The sequence below is a fragment of the Dreissena polymorpha genome, chromosome 2, assembly GCF_020536995.1.
Source record: "Dreissena polymorpha isolate Duluth1 chromosome 2, UMN_Dpol_1.0, whole genome shotgun sequence".
NCBI lineage: Eukaryota > Metazoa > Mollusca > Bivalvia > Myida > Dreissenidae > Dreissena > Dreissena polymorpha.
This window is the reverse complement of record NC_068356.1, coordinates 149,589,657-149,608,912: the sequence shown is the minus strand read 5'-3', so window position 1 is coordinate 149,608,912 and position 19,256 is coordinate 149,589,657. Positions and strand designations below refer to the sequence as shown.

At 36.3% G+C, this 19,256-nt stretch overlaps 1 protein-coding gene across 1 annotated transcript in view; it reads right to left on the bottom strand.

The window, feature by feature from the left end:
- The window catches only part of LOC127869415 (uncharacterized), a 470,973-nt gene extending 452,491 nt beyond the window's left edge, over positions 1-18,482 (bottom strand). Inside the window, exons 1-5 of the mRNA XM_052411970.1 lie at positions 17,841-18,482; positions 16,899-17,330; positions 10,828-11,061; positions 5,838-8,471; positions 3,513-5,707 (exon numbers count right to left, since the gene is read on the bottom strand). The gene's annotated coding sequence lies outside the window, so the exon portion shown is untranslated. The remainder of the gene's footprint in view (positions 1-3,512; positions 5,708-5,837; positions 8,472-10,827; positions 11,062-16,898; positions 17,331-17,840) is intronic.
- Between the last annotated feature and the right edge of the window lie 774 nt (positions 18,483-19,256).

Here is a 19,256-nt window from a genome sequence, read left to right as displayed (position 1 = left end):
AGGTCATTCAATGGTCAAGGTCATCATAAAATAGGTCAGTGGGAAGGTCTGGTCCAAAGGGGAGTTTTGGACAAAAATAAAGTATATCCAATCATGAACCACAAAGTTAGAGCATGGTCCAGCCTTGTCAGGAAGGACTAAACAGGCGAAATTGAGAAAGTATTGTAAGTTTGAAGAGGATATCTTTGATAGTCTTTGCGGAAATTGACATTTACAGACAACTAAACAAACGCGGACGCCGTCTACCTGGCTATGACAATAGCGGTGGTTTTGTTCTATAAGTCGAGCTAAAAAGGTAGATATTAATTAAGTTATGTGTGACTGGTAGACTATTTTCAGTCAATATAATGACAATCATGGCATTTTGAAAGGTAAGTGCTAATGATAATGAAATGTTTGAAAATGGTTTTGAGATCAATCTGAAGGCAGGGCAAAGTTAACAATACCATCGTAATAAATGAACAAGTACTTAGTGCTGAGATCAATTTAATGAATACAATGTTTCAACAACCTGTAGAACATGGAAGGTAATTGTTTTTAATATCAAAGCTTAATATAACTTGACATAATGAACTAACTTATAATCTAGCTCTACAAAATGATTTTAAAATGTTTGGAACAAGAATGGTATCATGCAATGTTCGTTCTTTTGTGTGAGTATTAACATATGTACTGTAAATGTACAAGGGCTAAATAACAAAGATAAATGCACTAAAAGTTTCAAATGGTTAAACAAAAAAGGTATTATAAGTCTTTTTTATACAGGAAAGTCACCTAAAACATACCTTAGCAAAAACATTAAAAAGTGGTTGGGACGGAGATATTTATCTTAGCGGACAACATACAAATAAACAAGGCATCGCTTGTCTGAGTAAAAGTCATACAGGAATAACAGTGGATTACTTGAACGTAATAATGATTGGCAGACAAGCAAGTATAGATATAAAAATACACGAAACACAATTAACATTAATGAACGTTTACGGTCCGAACATAGTCTGAGAGGATTTCAATATTGTTCTTAACCCATTATTAGAGATATAAGAAATGGAAATCTTTAAAGTACCTTGGGCTATTTCAGGTTGTATTTCATGCAGTTAAAGTTCAACTATCGAGTGATCATTCATAAATCCTGGTTTTATGTTGCATGTTTCGATAATGTTGCAATAGACTCGCATATTTAAACAAATCTTATCTCCAAAATATTGCTGGTTTTGTGTTTGAGTGCCAGGTGTATTTTTTTTCATTATGATTAACTGTATGCCATATGTTTATGTAATTGTAGTTTTCAATTATGTTATTCAAAATGTTCTTTTTTTTTAAAGTAAATAATAGCTTTTGAAAAGATACACAATATCAAACACAAATATAACAGGTAATAACCTATACAGTTTAAGATAACAAAGATGCAAATCCACACACCTTATGGGAAATAATTAAAGCAAGATACTTAACACAACAATAAGATGCAAGTCATTTAAAACAAGAGGGCTGTTAGGCCCTAAGGCGCTCACCTGAGAGCAAAAGGTACTAGACTATTCTGGACAAATGCAAGCTGATTCATGAAGATAAGACCAAAAAAGTGACTTTCAACATGTTTTTTTTATATTTGACCTAGTGACCTAGTTTTTAATCTCATATGACCCATTTTCAATCTTCGCTAAGATTTCATTGGGACAAAATAATGTTTTGACCAAGTTTCATGTAGATTGGCCAATAAATGTGGCTAATATAGCGTCAACAAGTTTTCAATAAAGCCATATAAGGACAACTGTCCCCCCCCCCTTCCGGGCGGCGATATTTTTCAACGTATTTTAACCATTTTCAAACTCAGCAGAGCTATCGTTAGAATAAATGTTCTGATCAAGTTTCATGAAGATTGGATAATTATTGCGACTTCTAGTGTTAACATTACTAAATAGCCATATTAGGAAAAATGCCACGCCCCCTTGCGGCCATGTTTTAAACGGACATAAACCATTTTCAATCTGAGCCCAGATATCATAAGTACAAATATTCTGACCAAGTTTCATAAGCATTGGACCACAAATGTGACTTTTAGCGTTATAACAAGGTTTTACTATAGCCATGTAAGGAAAACTGGCCCGCCACCTGGCAGCCATGTTTTTCAACAGACCAGAACCATTTTCAAACTCATCTGAGATATGGGTTGTAGAAATGGACTAAGTTTCATGAAGATTGGACAATAAATGTGACTTCTAGAGTGTTAAAAAGGTTTTACTATACACTAAAGCGATATAAGGAAAACTGCCACGACCACTGGCGGTTATGTTTTTCATTCAACTGGAACCATTTTCGAACGCATTGAAGATTTTCTTGAGAAACATGTTTTGACGGACAAAAAATGTGACTTCTAGAGTGTTAACAAGGTTTTACTGTAGCCATTTAAGGAAAAACTGGCACGCCACCTGGCAGCAATGTTTTTCAACCAATTGAAACCATAATTGATTTCGTCCAAGATATCATTAGAACAAATTTTCTGACTAAGTTTCATGAAGATTGGACAATAAATTTGACTTTTACAGTGTGAACAAGATTTACTATAGCCATAATAGGAAAACTGCCCTGCCCCCTGGCGGCAATGTTTTTCTTCCAACCGGAACCATTTTTGAGCTTGTCAAAGATTTCATTGGGACACATGTTCTGACCAAGTTTCATGATGATTGGACAAAAAATGTAACTTCTAGAGTCTTAACAAGGTTTTATAATAGCCATATTAGGAAAACTGCCACGTCCCCTGGCACGCAGGTTTTTCAACGACAAGAAGCATTTTCAAACTCCTCCAAGATATTAATGGGACACATGTTTTGACCAAGTTTCATGAAGATTGGACAATAAATGTGACCTCTAAAGTGTTAACAAGGTTAATGTTGACGCTGCATGACAGACGACGCACAATAGGCGATCACAAAAGCTCACCATGAGAAAGTTGTGCTCAGGTAAGCTAATAAAAAAAGTAACACACAAACTTGAAAATGAAGCCATAAAAGTCATTGAAGGTCTTGAAAAACAGAAGAAACACAAATTATACCACCTCCATTGTAGAAGGAAATTCTTACAAAAATGAAATGTGCAGCTCCTTGAGATACACATGCATGACAAATATCAAGTTGCTATCTTCAATATTGCAAGAGTATTCATAAAATAAGCGATTGGGGCCACATATATTTGACCTCTGACCTTGAAGGATGACCTTGACCTGTCACCACTCAAAATGTGCAGCTTCATGAGGTACACATGCATGCCAAATATCAAGTTGCTATCTTTAATATTGCAAAATTATTTATAAAATAAGCCATTTGGGCTACATATATTTGACCTCTGACCTTGAAGGATGACCTTGACTTTTCACCACTCAAAATGTGCAGCTCCATGAGATACACATGCATGCCAAATATCAAGTTGCTATCTGCAATATTGCAAAAGTATTCATAAAATGAGCGATTTTGGCCACATATATTTGACCTCTGACCTTGAAGGAAGACCTTGACCTTTCACCACTCAAAATGTGCAGCTTCATGAGATACACATGCATGCCAAATATGAAGTTGCTATCTTTAATACAGCAAAAGTTATTGCAAAATGTTAAAGTTCGCGTAAACAAACCAACTGACCAACAGACAGGGCAAAAACAATATGTCCCCCACTACTATAGTGGGGGACATAAAAATTATAATAGTAGGTATTTATCACACACACCTCAATGGCATAATACTTTGAGCACGGGCACAGCATGTTAAACACAATGAAAACAATACAAAATACTGTACAACATTTTAAAACGTAGAAACAAACACAAAACTATACACTGACTAGTAGTTAATGGCAAAGACATAACAAATCAAAGTCAAATAATAGAAGAAGCCTATTTTTCGAAACACTATAAACGAAAGAATGTTGAAAATTTACTTTACACTAAAGCTATATAAGGAAAACTGCCACGACCACTGGCGGCCATGTTTTTCATTCAACTGGAACCATTTTCGAACTCGTTTAAGATTTTACTGGGAAACATGTTGTGAGGGACTAAAAAAGTGACTTCTAGAGTGTTAAGAAGGTTTTACTGTAGCCATATAAGGAATAACTGCCTCGCCACCTGGCAGCCATGTTTTTCAACATATTGGAACCATATTCGAACGCGTTTAAGATATCATTAGAACAAATGTTCTGACTAAGTTTCATGAAGATTGGACATTAAATTTGACTTCTACAGTGTGAACAAGTTTTACTATAGCCATAATAGGAAAACTGCCCCGCCCCCTGGCGGCCATGTTTTTCTTCCAACCGGAATCATTTTTGAACTTGTCAAAGATTTAATTGGAACACATGTTCCGACCAAGTTTCATGATGATTGGACAAAAAATATAACTTCTAGAGTCTTTAACAAGGTTTTATAATAGCCATATTAGGAAAACTGCCACGTCCCCTGGCACGCAGGTTTTTCAACGACAAGAAGCATTTTCAAACTTGTCCAAGATATTAATGGGCCACATGTTCTGACCAAGTTTCATGAAGATTGGACAATAAATGTGACCTCTAAAGTGTTAACAAGGTAAATGTTGATGCTGCACGACAGACGACACACAAAAGGCCATCACAATAGCTCACCATGAGCACGTTGTGCTCAGGTAAGCTAAAAAAAAAAAAGAAATACACAAACTTGAAAATGAAGCCATAAAAGTCATTGAAGCACTTGAAAAACATATGCATAAAAGAAACACAAATTATACCACCTCCATTGAAGAAGGAAATTTTCACACACAAAAAAATAATAGAAGGAATTTATCACACACACCTCAATGGCATATTACTTTGAGTACGGGCACAGCATGTTGAACACAATGAAAACAATACAAAATACTGTGCAAACATTTTAAAACGTAGTAGCAAACACAAAACTATACACCGACTAGTAGTTAATGGCAAAGACATAACAAATAAAAGTCAAATAATAGAAGAAGCCTATTTTGCGAAACACTATAAACGAAAGAATGTCGAAAATAACAACCTCTTTAAAATAACACATCATGCTTTAAAGGAAGTGGAATAACAAGTATGTGAAGGATTACAAACTGAATATGAATATTGACAAGCTCGTTAAGAAATGCCAAATAACAAAAGTCCGGAATCTGATGGCATCACTATTGAGTGTTATAAAATATTTTGGAACAATATTTTAACACATTTAACATTTTCACTAAATTATTCATATAACAACGGAGGAGTAACCACTCAAAACGCAAAATGCTAATGATAATGAAATGTTTATAAATTGTACCGAGATCAATCTAAATGAAGGCAGGGCAGAGTTACCAACACATCGAAAACTAGGCAAAAGCGTTCTTGAGTTATCATCTGAAAATCATTTTACTATTTCGGGTCACCGTGACCTTGACCTTGTGACCTCAAAATCAATAGGGGTCATCTGCGAGTCATGATCAATCTACCTGTGAAGTTTCATGATCCTAGGCATATGCGGTCTTGAGTTATCATCCGAAAACCATTTTACTATTTCGGGTCACCGTGACCTTGACCTTTGACCTAGTGACCTCAAAATCAATAGGGGTCATCTGCGAGTCATGATCAATCTACCCATGAAGTTTCATGATCCTAGGCGTATGCATTCTTGAGTTATCATCCGGAAACCATTTTACTATTTCGGGTCACCGTGACCTTGACCTTTGACCTAAAAATCAATAGGGTCATCTGCGAGTCATGATCAATCTACCCATAAAGTTTCATGATCCTAGGCGAATGCGTTCTTGAGTTATCATTTAAAAACCATTTTACTATTTCGGGTCAGCATGACCTTTGACCTAGTGACCTCAAAATCAATAGGGGTCATCTGCGAGTCATGATCAATGTACCTATGAAGTTTCATTATCCTAGGCCCAAGCGTTCTTGAGTTATCGTCTGACAACCACCTGGTGGACGGACCGACAGACCGACATACCGACAGACCGACCGACATGAGTAAAGCAATATACCCCCTCTTCTTCGAAGGGGGGCATAAAAATGAACAAGTATTTAGTGCTGAGATGAATTTAATGAACACAATGCATTAACAACTTGTAGAACATGGAAGTTGATGGTTTTAAACATCAAAGCTTTATATAACTTTGCATAATGAAGTATTAACTAATAATCTAGTTCTACAAAATGATTTTTAAATGTTTGGAACAAGAATAGTATCATGTAATTCTCTGTCTTTTGAATGAGTATTAACATATGTACTATAAATGTAAAAGGGCTAAATAACAAAGGCAAACGCACTTAAATTTTCAAATGGTTAAGACGAAAAATAGTCTTTTACAGGAAAATCACCTTTACATATTAGCAGTTGAAAATAACACCCTTTTAATAAATAGACATCATGCTTTAATTGAAGGGAACACAAAATAATTTGATGTGTCTGCACTTCAAGCTTGTTAAGTGAACAATCAATCGTGTCACATGTTATCTCACATGATGACTCGAATAAAAAGCCTCAGACAATGAACAGGAGCAAAATACAAGTGTACAATTTCGAGTATTGAGTCTTATTCTTTAATCAACCATAATCTAATCTGGAAGTAACAGTGCACTTTTGCTTTTCATAGATAAACTTTCAAAAGGACTTTTCGGCACTACAACAATGGATCATGTCAATTTTCTTGCTGATCACATGAATAAACTAACCATTTATAAGAATGGACAACTGTATGTCAGGTATTAAATATAACATGCTACCAAACAAATTTATTGACTGTGGATTGCAATCAACATCCTCAAATATGCACCAAGTCATTGATTATGTTACAAGTATTCTTATGAATCATATAAGAGAAACCAGTAGCATACATGATGAATTAGAAGAATTTTAGTTAGGAGTTCCAGATTTAATCAATGGAAAGTCGTGTACTCAATGAATGATTTTCTGTTTACAAGATCAAGCTTGTTTTTAATTTTAAAACTTCTAATTTTATAACTGAAAGATCCTTTGCATTTATACAAGGTCGAGTCTTTTCCTGTACCTATAAATGCTACATCACATGATCTGTAGATGAAACTCAAATATTAAATTTCCCTGCTTTCTTATTGATAACTAATGAGTGGCTAGACCCAATTAAACTGAATGTGTAGGGTCCAGCCTCAAGTATTGTAAAAATAATTTTGCCTTATCACTTCTTCATGTTGTATATTGGCAATCTGTGCAAATGTCAAAATCAAGCAATTATATGCGTAATTTCAGGTACGTTAAATGCCATTATACCTACAGCAAACACAACTATATTTAAAACCCTATGAATACATGTATACATATCCAGGTGACATCAAATTAACAAAATCAAATTATTTTTTTGCCCATTAAAAGTTTTTAAGACTTGTTACTTGAAAAAGAACAAGGGCTGTTTATAAAAAATGCATGCCCCCCATATGGGCTGTCAGTTGTAATGGCAGCTATTGTGTGAATACGTTTTTTGTCACTGAGGTGGTGGTGGAGGTGGTGATGGTTTCATGATACCAGGCGTAAGCCTTCTTGAGTTATCATCTGGAAACCATTTTCCTATTTCCAGTAAACCACTTTACTGTCTCGTTTCACTGTGACCTTTGATTTAGTGACCTGAAAATCAATAAGAGTCATCTGCCAGTTATGATCAATGCCCCTATGAATTTTCATGATCCCAGGCGTAAGCTTTCTTGAGTTATCTTTTGGAAACCATTTTGCTATTTCCATTCAACCATTATACTGTTTCAGGTCACTGTGACCTTGACCTTTGACCTATTGACCTGAAAATCAGTTGGGGTCATCTGCTGGTCATGACCAATGTCCCTATTAAGTTTCATGATCCTAGGCGTAAGCATTCTGGAGTTATCATTTAAAAACCATTTTCCTATTTCCAGTCACTATGACCTTCACCTGTGACCATTGACCTCAAAATCAATAGTTAGTCATCTGCCAGTCATGATCAATGTACGTATGAAGTTTCATGATCCTAGGCCTATGCGTTCTTGAGTTATCATCAGACAATCATGTGGTGGACGGACGGACAGACCAACACACCAACATGTGCAAAGCAATATCCCCCTTCTTTGAAAGGGGGCATAACTAGGAGAAGTAGGAGCTTGTTGTAAAAAGTATGAAAAAGTAGGAGATTTATAAAAAAAAAAACACTAGGGAAAACAAGGTAAACTAGGAATGCTGAATAATGTCATGTATATGTATAACAGTTTACTGAAGTTTCACTGAAAGTACTTCCGATCCTTTTAATTGCAGCCTTAAGTTTGTTTTTCGCTCTGCAAAGAAAGATTCTGAAGTCTTCTTCAAGTTCTTGTGGAAGGGCAGCCATTAATAATTGTGAAGGAATTGCCCTCACAGAGTCATCACTGAGGAGAAGTTCTGTAACGTCATCTTGTACACAGGCACCAATTACTGTAAGTGTCACATGTACAGTTGGTTGTTCGACTTTCTGGAAAAATAAGGAAATACTTCATTTGGCAATACAAACATTACCTTTCAAGGATAAGGCAGCATCAGACATTAACAAAACAATAGAAGTTGTTTGTTTGTTTTAACGTCGCATTGACATGTTTAATGGCTATATGGCGCCTTTTTCCGCTTGTCATGGTGGAGAAAGACCCAAGGTTCCCCCTTGAGCATTTTTAATCATGAGCGGGCACTTGGGTGGAAGTTTTTTGTCACTGTGACCTTGACCTTTGACCTAGTGACCTGAAAATCAATAGGGGTCATCTGCCAGTCATGATCAATGTACCTATGAAGTTTCATGATCCTAGCCATAAGTGTTCTTGAGTTGTCATCCGGAATCAATAGGGGTCATCTGTAAGTCATGATCTATCTACCTATCAAGTTTCATGATCCTAAGAATAAGCGTTCTTCAGTTATCATCCGGACACCATTTTACTATTGGGGTCACCGTGACCTTGACCTTTGACCTAGTGACCTGAAAATCAATAAGGGTCATCTGCGAGTCATGATCAATGTACCTATGAAGTTTCATGATCCTAGGCATAAGCGTTCTTGAGTTATCATTCGAAAACCATTTCACTATTTTAGGTCACCATGACCATGACCTTTGACCTAGTGACCTGAAAATCAATAGGGGTCATCGGCCAGCCATTATCAATCTACCTACTAAGTTTCATGATTCTAGGTATAAGCCTTCTTGAGTTATCATCTGGAAACCATTTAACCATTTCGGGTCACTGTGACCTTGACCTTTGACCTAGTGACCTGAAAATCAATAGGGGTCATCTGCAAGTTATGATCAATCTACCTATTAAGTTTCATGATCCTAGGCCATAGTGTTCTTGAGTTATCATCCGGAAACCATTATACTATTTCGGGTCACTGTGACCTTGACCTTTGACCTAGTGACCTGAATATCAATAGGGGTCATTTCCGAGTCATGATCAATCTACCTATCAAGTTTCATGATCCTAGGCCTAAGCGTTTTTGAGTTATCATGTGGAAACCATTTTACTATTTCTGGTCACTGTGACCTTGACCTTTGACCTAGTGACCTCAAAATCAATAGGGGTCATCTGCGAGTCAAGATCAATGTACCTATGAAGTTTCATGATCCTAGATTCAAGTGTTCTTGAGTTATCATTCGGAAACCACCTGGTGGACGGACCGACCGACCGACCGACCGACATGTGCAAAGCAATATACAATGTACCCCCTCTTCTTAGAAGGGGGGCATAAAAATTCAACTCCCAGAGCGAGGATGGAACCTACATCTGTGAGAGGCAAGTGATCTAAAGTCAGCCACACAATGTCGAACGCTTCTTAAATTGAATTAAATTAAATCGTGATAATCTTGTGTAGAATCAGATTGATTTTTTATAAAAATACTAATTAATTTTTATGTCTAGACAGAGCAACTCGGGGATTTCAAAATATTTTGGGGAAGGTACTGGATGGATTCTTTCAAATGGGAAGGAATGTGTTGTGAAATCTAGAATTTGGGAAAAACCTAAATAGAACATACTTTTACTCAGGAACAAGATACCTTTAGTAGGCCTTTTACATTGGCTTTTAAAGTTTTATACAATAACAACAGGTGACGTTTAGCATTGACTTGACATAGACTAGAAAAGTGTCCATAGGACACGGGTGCCTCCCTTCACAGCTTATTATTTACATGATTAGCAAAAATCTTACAAGTCTTAAGTCTCTCATATTAAAAGCAACATAAATTAACCAAGGGCCAAATGTTACATGGTGCGAATCTTCACATGATGAGCAACAAGCCTATTAAGTTTCGGGACTGTAGGAATAAACTCTTTTAAGTATAATTCTACTAAGTCAGGGGTTACAACTCTGCTTTACCAATTGAAACAAAACTAAATAAATCTCAGATGCACAACTTCACATAGTGAGCAATAATGCTAAGAAGTTTCAAGACAGTGACTGTAGGTCTTTTCTTTCTTGAAGTGTCAAGACTGTACGCCTTATACTTTAATAGATATGCGCAAACTTTATTAAGTATAATTTTACTAAGTCGAGAGCCATTACTCTGCTTTCAGATATTGAAATCAAATGGAAAACCACAGGTGTACAAATTCACATGTTAAGCAATAATTTTATTAAGTTTCAAGGGTGAAGGTCTTATACTTGTGTAGATATTCATATCACAAACTTTTTTCAGACGCACGGAAGAACAGCAAACAGACGGACATGGTTTTTTTTTGGGGGGGGGCACAAAAATAGGCAACTTGTCATGGTGTTCTGCCCACCATTAGTGCATCTTAGCTAAATTATTTGAAAAATCCTTAAAGTATGCAGTCAAAATGTTTACTTACAGTAACTGAAGTTGTGTAGGTAGAATTGAAGCTGGTTTCAGTTGTGTACTTTGTTTGGTAAGTGTGTATTGTCAAATAAGTGATTTTGACAAAATCCCCAGTTCTGACGTTTTTGTTAGTGTTTCTCCACAAAGCCACTTTTACTCTGTCCACCGTTTCATCCTGTATGTAAATTGTTCTCATCTTTGTCGGACTTTTCGACTTTCCTACCAGGATGTCGCGCTCTTCTTCATCCTGTATAACATGATTACATACATATTGAGTTATTAGCAAAATGACAACAGCTGTCAGTAATGGTGTGCATGACTTGAAGGATATACAAAATGCTGACCAATATTCCTGTTAAGTTGTATGTTTTTAGCTCAAGCATTTTGGAGGTTCACGCGACGCAGCATTTTTGGACAGACACACCCACAGACAAGTTTCATTAAGAATGGACAATAAATGTAGCCTCTAGAGTGTAAACAAGGTTAATGTTGACGCTGCATGATGCATGACAGGCAAATGGCGATCACAATAGCTCACCATGAGTATGTTGTGCTCAGATGAGCTAAAAATGGAGTGTAAAAGGGTTAAGATTAGTCATTACGAGCTGTTTTTATGGAGCGTTAATTGTATAAGGCCTAACGAAAAATTATGTTTATTTCCGGTTACCCGATCGACCGTCAGAGTTTACCCGTGACTGCAATTCTTTTATCAAAAAATCGCGAGTGGACAACAACGATATTGTTTGACACTATTTGGTCCCTATGTAGATCTTTAAAGGCCTGAACTTTTAACCACCCCGCTATCTTTGAAAATGGCCGACTGCTCAAGCGTAGTGGCTTGACAAGAAGGCAGAGCTGCCATTATCTTCCACTATTTTGGAATTCAGGGTAGGGGAAAAAAATCCAATGACAAGGCACAGTCATGTTTATATCTAATACAACCCGACTTGTTTTAAAATGTTAATACATTTTAAACATTATTTCAAATTATTGTAATTTAATTTTCGGTAGTTTTTTTCATTATTTAATTATAAAAACCAATCGTTCCCTCGATGCGAAGTTTGACAGCTTTGCATTCATTTAAATGTAAATGTTTCCGTGTTTTATTAAATGAAATCGTAACCTCCAGTGTGAAGCAGTACTTGATTATCACAAGAAGGTCAGTTTCTGTAATATCTTGATTTGTTTTGTGCGGTAACCTCCAGTGTGAAACAGTACTTGATTATCAAAAGATGGTCAGCATCTGTAATATCTTGATTTGTTTTGTGCGTAACTTTGATTTAAATTATTTGAATCATGTTGGTACAATATGAGTACCAACATCTAATAATTCCGAACATTTTCGAACCAAATAAAAAACAAGAGTTCCGCGGTCGGAGATGACCGCATTGAAGCCGGATTTTTGATTTAAATGACAGGAAAGTACCTTTCGTGTTTTTGTCAATGCAATACTTATATTACTGAAATATTGTTCAAAGGTCAAAATGAAGCATACCAAAGTTATAACAATTTTAACATTTTAACATTTAAGGTCACAGTGACCTTGACCTTCAAATGAATGACATTGAAATGACCAGTGGTCATCTTCTAGTACTGGCCAATCTTTATTTCAAGTTTGAAGACTCTAGGTACAAGCATACCAAAGTTATAACATGAAATAAGAACTTTAACATTTTTACATTCAAGGTCACAGTGACCTTGACCTTCAAATGAATGACCTTGAAATGTCCAGTGGTTACTTACTAGTTCTGGCCAACCTTCATGTCAAGTTTCAAGACTCTAGGTCCAAGCATACCAAAGTTATAACAACTTTAACATTTTTACATTCAAGGTCACAGTGACCTTGACCTTCAAATGAATGACCTTGAAATGTCCAGTGGTTACTTACTAGTTCTGGCCAACCTTCATGTCAAGTTTCAAGACTCTAGGTCCAAGCATACCAAAGTTATAACAACTTTAACATTTTTATATTGAAGGTCACAGTGACCTTCACCTTCAAATGAATGACCTTGAAATGACCAGTGGTCATCTGTTAATCCTGGCCAACCTTCATGTCAAGTTTGAAGACTCTAGGTCCAAGCATACCAAAGTTATACCATGAAATAAGAACTTTAACATTTTTACATTCAAGGTCACAGTGACCTTGACCTTCAAATGAATGACCTTGAAATGACCAGTGGTTACTAACTAGTTATGGCCAACCTTCATGTCAAGTTTCAAGACTCTAGGTCCAAGCATACCAAAGTTATAACAACTTTAACATTTTTTATATTGAAGGTCACAGTGACCTTGACCTTCAAATGAATGACCTTGAAATGACCAGTGGTCATCTGTTAATCCTGGCCAACCTTCATGTCAAGTTTGAAGACTCTAGGTCCAAGCATACCAAAGTTATACCATGAAATAAGAACTTTAACATTTTTACATTCAAGGTCACAGTGACCTTGACCTTCAAATGAATGACCTTGAAATGACCAGTGGTTACTAACTAGTTATGGCCAACCTTCATGTCAAGTTTCAAGACTCTAGGTCCAAGCATACCAAAGTTATAACAACTTTAACATTTTTTATATTGAAGGTCACAGTGACCTTGACCTTCAAATGAATGACCTTGAAATTACCAGTGGTCATCTGTTAATCCTGGCCAACCTTCATGTCAAGTTTGAAGACTCTAGGTCCAAGCATACCAAAGTTATACCATGAAATAAGAACTTTAACATTTTCGAGCACGCCGCCCGCCCCGCCCGCCCGCCCGCCCCCCCGCCCGCCCGCCCGACAACATCAATCTATAAGCCGAGATTTTTTCGAAAAAAATCCGGCTAAAAATATATCCGAACCTACTGACCCTCATTGTTTTGAGTGTGTAACCGAAAACAAACATGTTTTTGTGTTCGGTGTAAGGTAAATGTGCTAGTTACAAATGCATAAAATCACCATCCAAAATATGGCAGATGACTATTTTGTAACCATGTTTGAACAGGTTTAACATGTTGGTGCATATTTATACAGTAAGCTACTATGTAATTTTGTATGGAACACATAAGGGGACTTAAATGAAATGAGCGCCGTCGCAATAATTACATGTAGACATGTTTTGCAACTAATTCCAAAGGTATTATAAGTACACTGTATTATGTGAATTTGGAATTAGACATCAAACTGGGAATGGACATTGTGTTGTTGATATTCTAAAACAAAACTGTTCCTTTCATGTATTGAATTTATGTTTGTTATGATTTATTTAAACTTCAAGCTTAATAAGTAATAGGATATTGCTTATTAAGCTTTAAGTTCATTTTAATTGTAGTTTTCAACTGTGTGTGGCATTGACAGTTTCATTTTATGAAAATTATATTTTAAAAAAGATGCGTTTGTGAAACACAATGTCCCCCTATATGACGTTTGACTTTGAAGGATGACCTTGACCTTGTGAAGGATGACCTTGACCTTGACCTTTCACCACTCAAAATGTGCAGCTCCATGAGATACACATGCATGCCAAATATCAAGTTGCTATATTCAATATTGCAAAAGTATTCATAAAATAAGCGATTTGGGCCACATATATTTGACCTCTGACCTTGAAGGATGACCTTGACCTTTCACCACTCAAAATGTGCAGCTCCATGAGATGCACATGCATGCCAAATATCAAGTTGCTATCTTCAATACTGCAAAAGTATTCATAAAATAAGCGATTTGGGCCACATATATTTGACCTCTGACCTTGAAGGATGACCTTGACCTTTCACCACTCAAAATGTGCAGCTCCATGAGATACGCATGCATGCCAAATATCAAGTTGCTATCTTCAATATTGCAAAAGTATTCATAAAATGAGCAATTTTGGCCATATATATTTGACCTTTGACCTTGAAGGATGACCTTGACCTTTCACCACTCAAATGTGCAGCTTCATGAGATACACATGCATGCCAAATATGAAGTTGCTATCTTCAATATAGAAAAAGTTATTGCAAAATGTTAAAGTTGGCGCAGACAGACAAACAGACAGACCAACAGACAGGGCCAAAACAATATGTCCCCCACTACTTAAGTGGGAGACATAACAAACAGTTTTGTAAAAAAAACATTTTAAATGATGCTATTATATATGAAAGAATCTATTTTAATTATTATTTGTCAAACTAAATCAATACAACATGTAAAACTGCATATTATGCACTGTTGAAAAAACAATATAGTCCCATATTGATGTCCTATTCCAACTCCACAAAATACTGTGTTATTAGGAAGTATAATTAAATTAGGTTTACAACTGAGAAAACTAGAGCTTTGTCACAGATGTGATGAATACCCCCACATGCTGTATGGACACAGAATGTTTTGCATGTTGCCTTCACAAAAGCACCTTGATGAATGTTGAAAAACGCACTAAGTGACCCTGTGACCTAGTTTTTGACCAGGCATGACCCACATTCGAACTTCAGTCTTGGATTCCACTCGACTGATGACCGAGTTATGATTTTTGCGTCTGTCGAGTTAAGATTCCAAGCCAGTAGCCCGATCGTATAAGTGCTTTTTTCGTGTTTGAACTTAGTTACATGGCCGAAATAGCTTCCTATTGTTACAGCTTCCTCGGCATTCCGGAAATTGTTTGTTCGGTACCGATTGTGCCCAGGTTTTTATTTATTGATTTTTGATTGGCTGGTGATGGCCATACATGAACGATAACTGACAAAATGTCCTTGCTACTTTCCTAAAATCTTACAATGTCCACCATCTTAAAATATTTTAAGTGATCGATTTGCAAAGTAAAGCACTGCACTATCAGCTTAACATATTGTAAAGCAAATGCTAACAAAATTATCTATTTATTACGGATTTTCTAAGAAACTTGTTTTCATTGTCTGAAATTAAACGATATGCACATTTACTTCATGTGCAAAACACATACATCTTTCGGGCATTCTTTTTTTTGGATTCAGTGTTTTTCGTCGATGTTAATTATTTTATTTTTTATTTTTGACTTTCTTTATAACATTTTCTATACAATGACGAATACAGATGCGGTGATACGAATGGTCTGGTTTATACTATTTTGCATTGTATCCTTGAGTTACCAGTTTCAGTTGATGTGTAACAAATAGTTGACAATATCAGATTAAAGAATACATATTAACCCTTTGCATGATGGGAAATTTGTCGTCTGCTAAAATGTTCTCTTGCTGAATTTCTAAAATTAGCATTTTCTTTGATTTTTTTCAAAGAATATTATCAGAATAGCAAATAGTTTGGATCCTGATGAGACGCCACGTTCTGTGGCGTCTCATCTGGATCCAAACTGTTTGCAAAGGCCTTCAAAATTCGGTTCCCGCACTGAAAGGGTTAACCAGTAATTGCAACTAGAAAGATAAAAGGCTCTGCCTTTTATTGTGGTTGGGGACGTGCGACACTTGACCCTCAGTCTTATTTTCCAGATTTCACATTTGGGATAATTGACACCCCTGCTATAGAAGCCTATTCAGAAGTAAATCGGTAATCTCCACTGGGCACTCATTGAGTAGATGCTTATTGAACAGTGTAGTAAGTTGATCTCTCTTAGTCTAGACACTTTCACTAGTATTATTACCGGATGGAGTGGATTAGGTCCAAGACTAACATATTTACAAATGTTACAGAATTATAACTCTAATTCGGGCTAGTAAGAATTGATTCGGGCTATTGAAATTTTCAAGCTGGTAGTCTGATCAAGCTAGTGCCTCAAAAAAATAATGCCAAGACTGGAACTTGGCCTAGACATCATATAGATACAACTTATGATTAAGTTTGGTGAAGATTGGATGAAAACTACTTGAATTTGAGAGCATACAACATGCTGTACGTGACCCCGCGACCTCGTTTTTTAACCCGGCATGACCCATATTCGAACTTGACCTAGACATCTAGATAAAATTTCTGACCAAGTTTGTTGAAGATCGGATGAAAACAATTCGAGTCAGAGAGCGGACAACCAATACAGATCAGATGGTCAGACAGACAAGACTCCTATATACCCCCTTTAACTTCGTTTGTGGGGGTATAATTAAATTATAAGCCAATGAAAAAAAGTAATATAAATACCTGAATGACTTTCCCGCAAACAGGCATTTTGGTTTTTGGAGGTGATCTTAGTGCTTCTCTCAATGAAACCACAGGAGCCGCTGGTGGATTGACAAGAGCCTTACCCTCTTGTACTCTGCTGTCAGGGACTTCAATTTCTTGTGTTGGGAACAGTCTAGATGTTCAGGTTAGAATGATATTCCCATCCCTTCGGATGAAATTTCTCAACATTATTGTTTTACCTTCAACAAGTTTGTTGAATTGGGTTGGGTCATACGACACAACTTTCACAGCTTTTTTGTCATCTGCTATAGCAACAGACTTTGCCTGCTTTGTCTCACCATTGGCATCAGTATATGTCTCTGGACTGCTTGCAAACACAACTCTGCCCCTTGCAGACTTGTCATAGGGCATGCTTTGGTCCATGTTCATGATTTCTTCTAAGGTTGACATCTGCAAAGATATAAGTAGAACAAATGTAATTTATCAAACAAGAGTACTGCTTGTGGGTGCCAACGCTTGACTGCAGTTGTTTGTTGTCCTAGCATAACTGAAAAATATTGCCCAGTATATTTATGTAACTTTTCATACAAATATGCCTCGTCTGTATAAAGACCTATTGCAAGTTTGAAAAAAATGTCCTTATATTGAAGGAGATATTTGAAAATATTGCATTTTTAAAGAAATTTGCTGAGTTGAAAAGGGGCATAACTGTGAAAATACTGCCCACTATTTTGTGTAACATGTTTAACAAATATGTGTTGTCAGTATAAACAACAAGTGCAAGTTTGAAGAAAATATGTTTAGTGATGGCCCAAGATATTTGAAAATGTTCAGGTTTCCAAGCTAAATATTGAGAGGAAATTCGTCCGCTATTTTTATTCATTTAGTCCATCAAAACGCGGGGTTTTGGGGCGGAAGCCCCCGATACCAAAGAAATAGGAAAGAAAGGATTTTACTTACTTCTCACCAAAATGATCAAGATACAAGAGGTTTTACGCCTTTGTGCAGCTGATCAACCGTGTCTTTGAGTTTGATTGTCCAATAGAGCCCAATAAACAGGAAATTGTGGTCTTACACCATGACAACAATAACCCTGCTGAAGACAGTATTACACAAGCAATTTGGAACGAGATGTCATAAAGTACCCAAGATACTGATCCTGTTACTGATAATTATTGTTCAAAATCAGAATCTGCACACACATCTAGAGACAATTACTTGAGTGCAAATACACAAAATCAAATATAAATATCGTAAAATACCATCAGTATCAAACAAACAAAAACATTTTGTAAACATACTTTATCAACCGAAGTTGATTGTTTTCGTTGTTGCAACAGACAAATCTGTTTACATTTGACCGGAAGTCACCAACTCGTCTAGCCGCAAGGAGTTATGGTCTACTGGAATATAGCGAATCGAGCCAGTGTCAACTTCTTCGAGAAGTGGACACTAGTCACACTCTTTTTACACATTTCGCCGTAATCCAATACATTCAAATTACACAACCAAAAAACCCCAACCGTCGTCACTTTTGCAGACATTTCTTAAATCATCGTAAAAGAAAAAGCATACAATAATTGCTAACAGTTGTACGGTTGTTTTGCGTTTCATTAAAAGTAAACCAATCAAATGCCACTAATTGGTCACGTGATTAGAAACGTAGAACATCGTCATCAAAATGGAATTTCCTTGATAAAACGGAAGTGAGATTCTCGCATGAATATGCAAACAATAATAAAACCTATGCCGTATCCAATGCTTAGGAATTTTGCTACAATAATATTTTATTACACGTTTTATGACACTTTCATGTTATATAGTTATGTTCTGTATTCACAATGCGGGTAATTGAGAACTTCTTTGGAGGGACCTATTTGTTTGTATAGGTCCGTCTTCTTTGATTGCGCATGAATGACCGCCAAGTGGTAAATCGGACTTTTCCAAATTCATTCATTCGCGGTTGTTTTGGCAGCCAGCCACGTCAGCTTATTCCAAACAAGAAATATCTTTAAAAAAGATATACGGCGTAAATAGTTTAATGAATGAGATCAAGGATAGCGAATGTCTTTTTCTGTGCAGTTCTTAGCTGCATCACACGCAGTACGGGATGTTACGGGGAGTTTTCGCGGCTTATTTTACATTATAACATATTGCTGGTCATAAACCTATAGATACAAAACAGAAAACCAAAAGAAGAATGGAAGTGAAATTTAAACATATGAGTCAACCGGCCACACGAGAACAAACCTGTTTTAGTGGTCTGTCGGGCATTGCTATTTGATTCGATTATTAACAGTATCGAGAATCATCGTGCTCATGCTTAAAGTGATATTATGGGCATTTTGCACTGTTGAATTGAGCTGAAAAGAATTA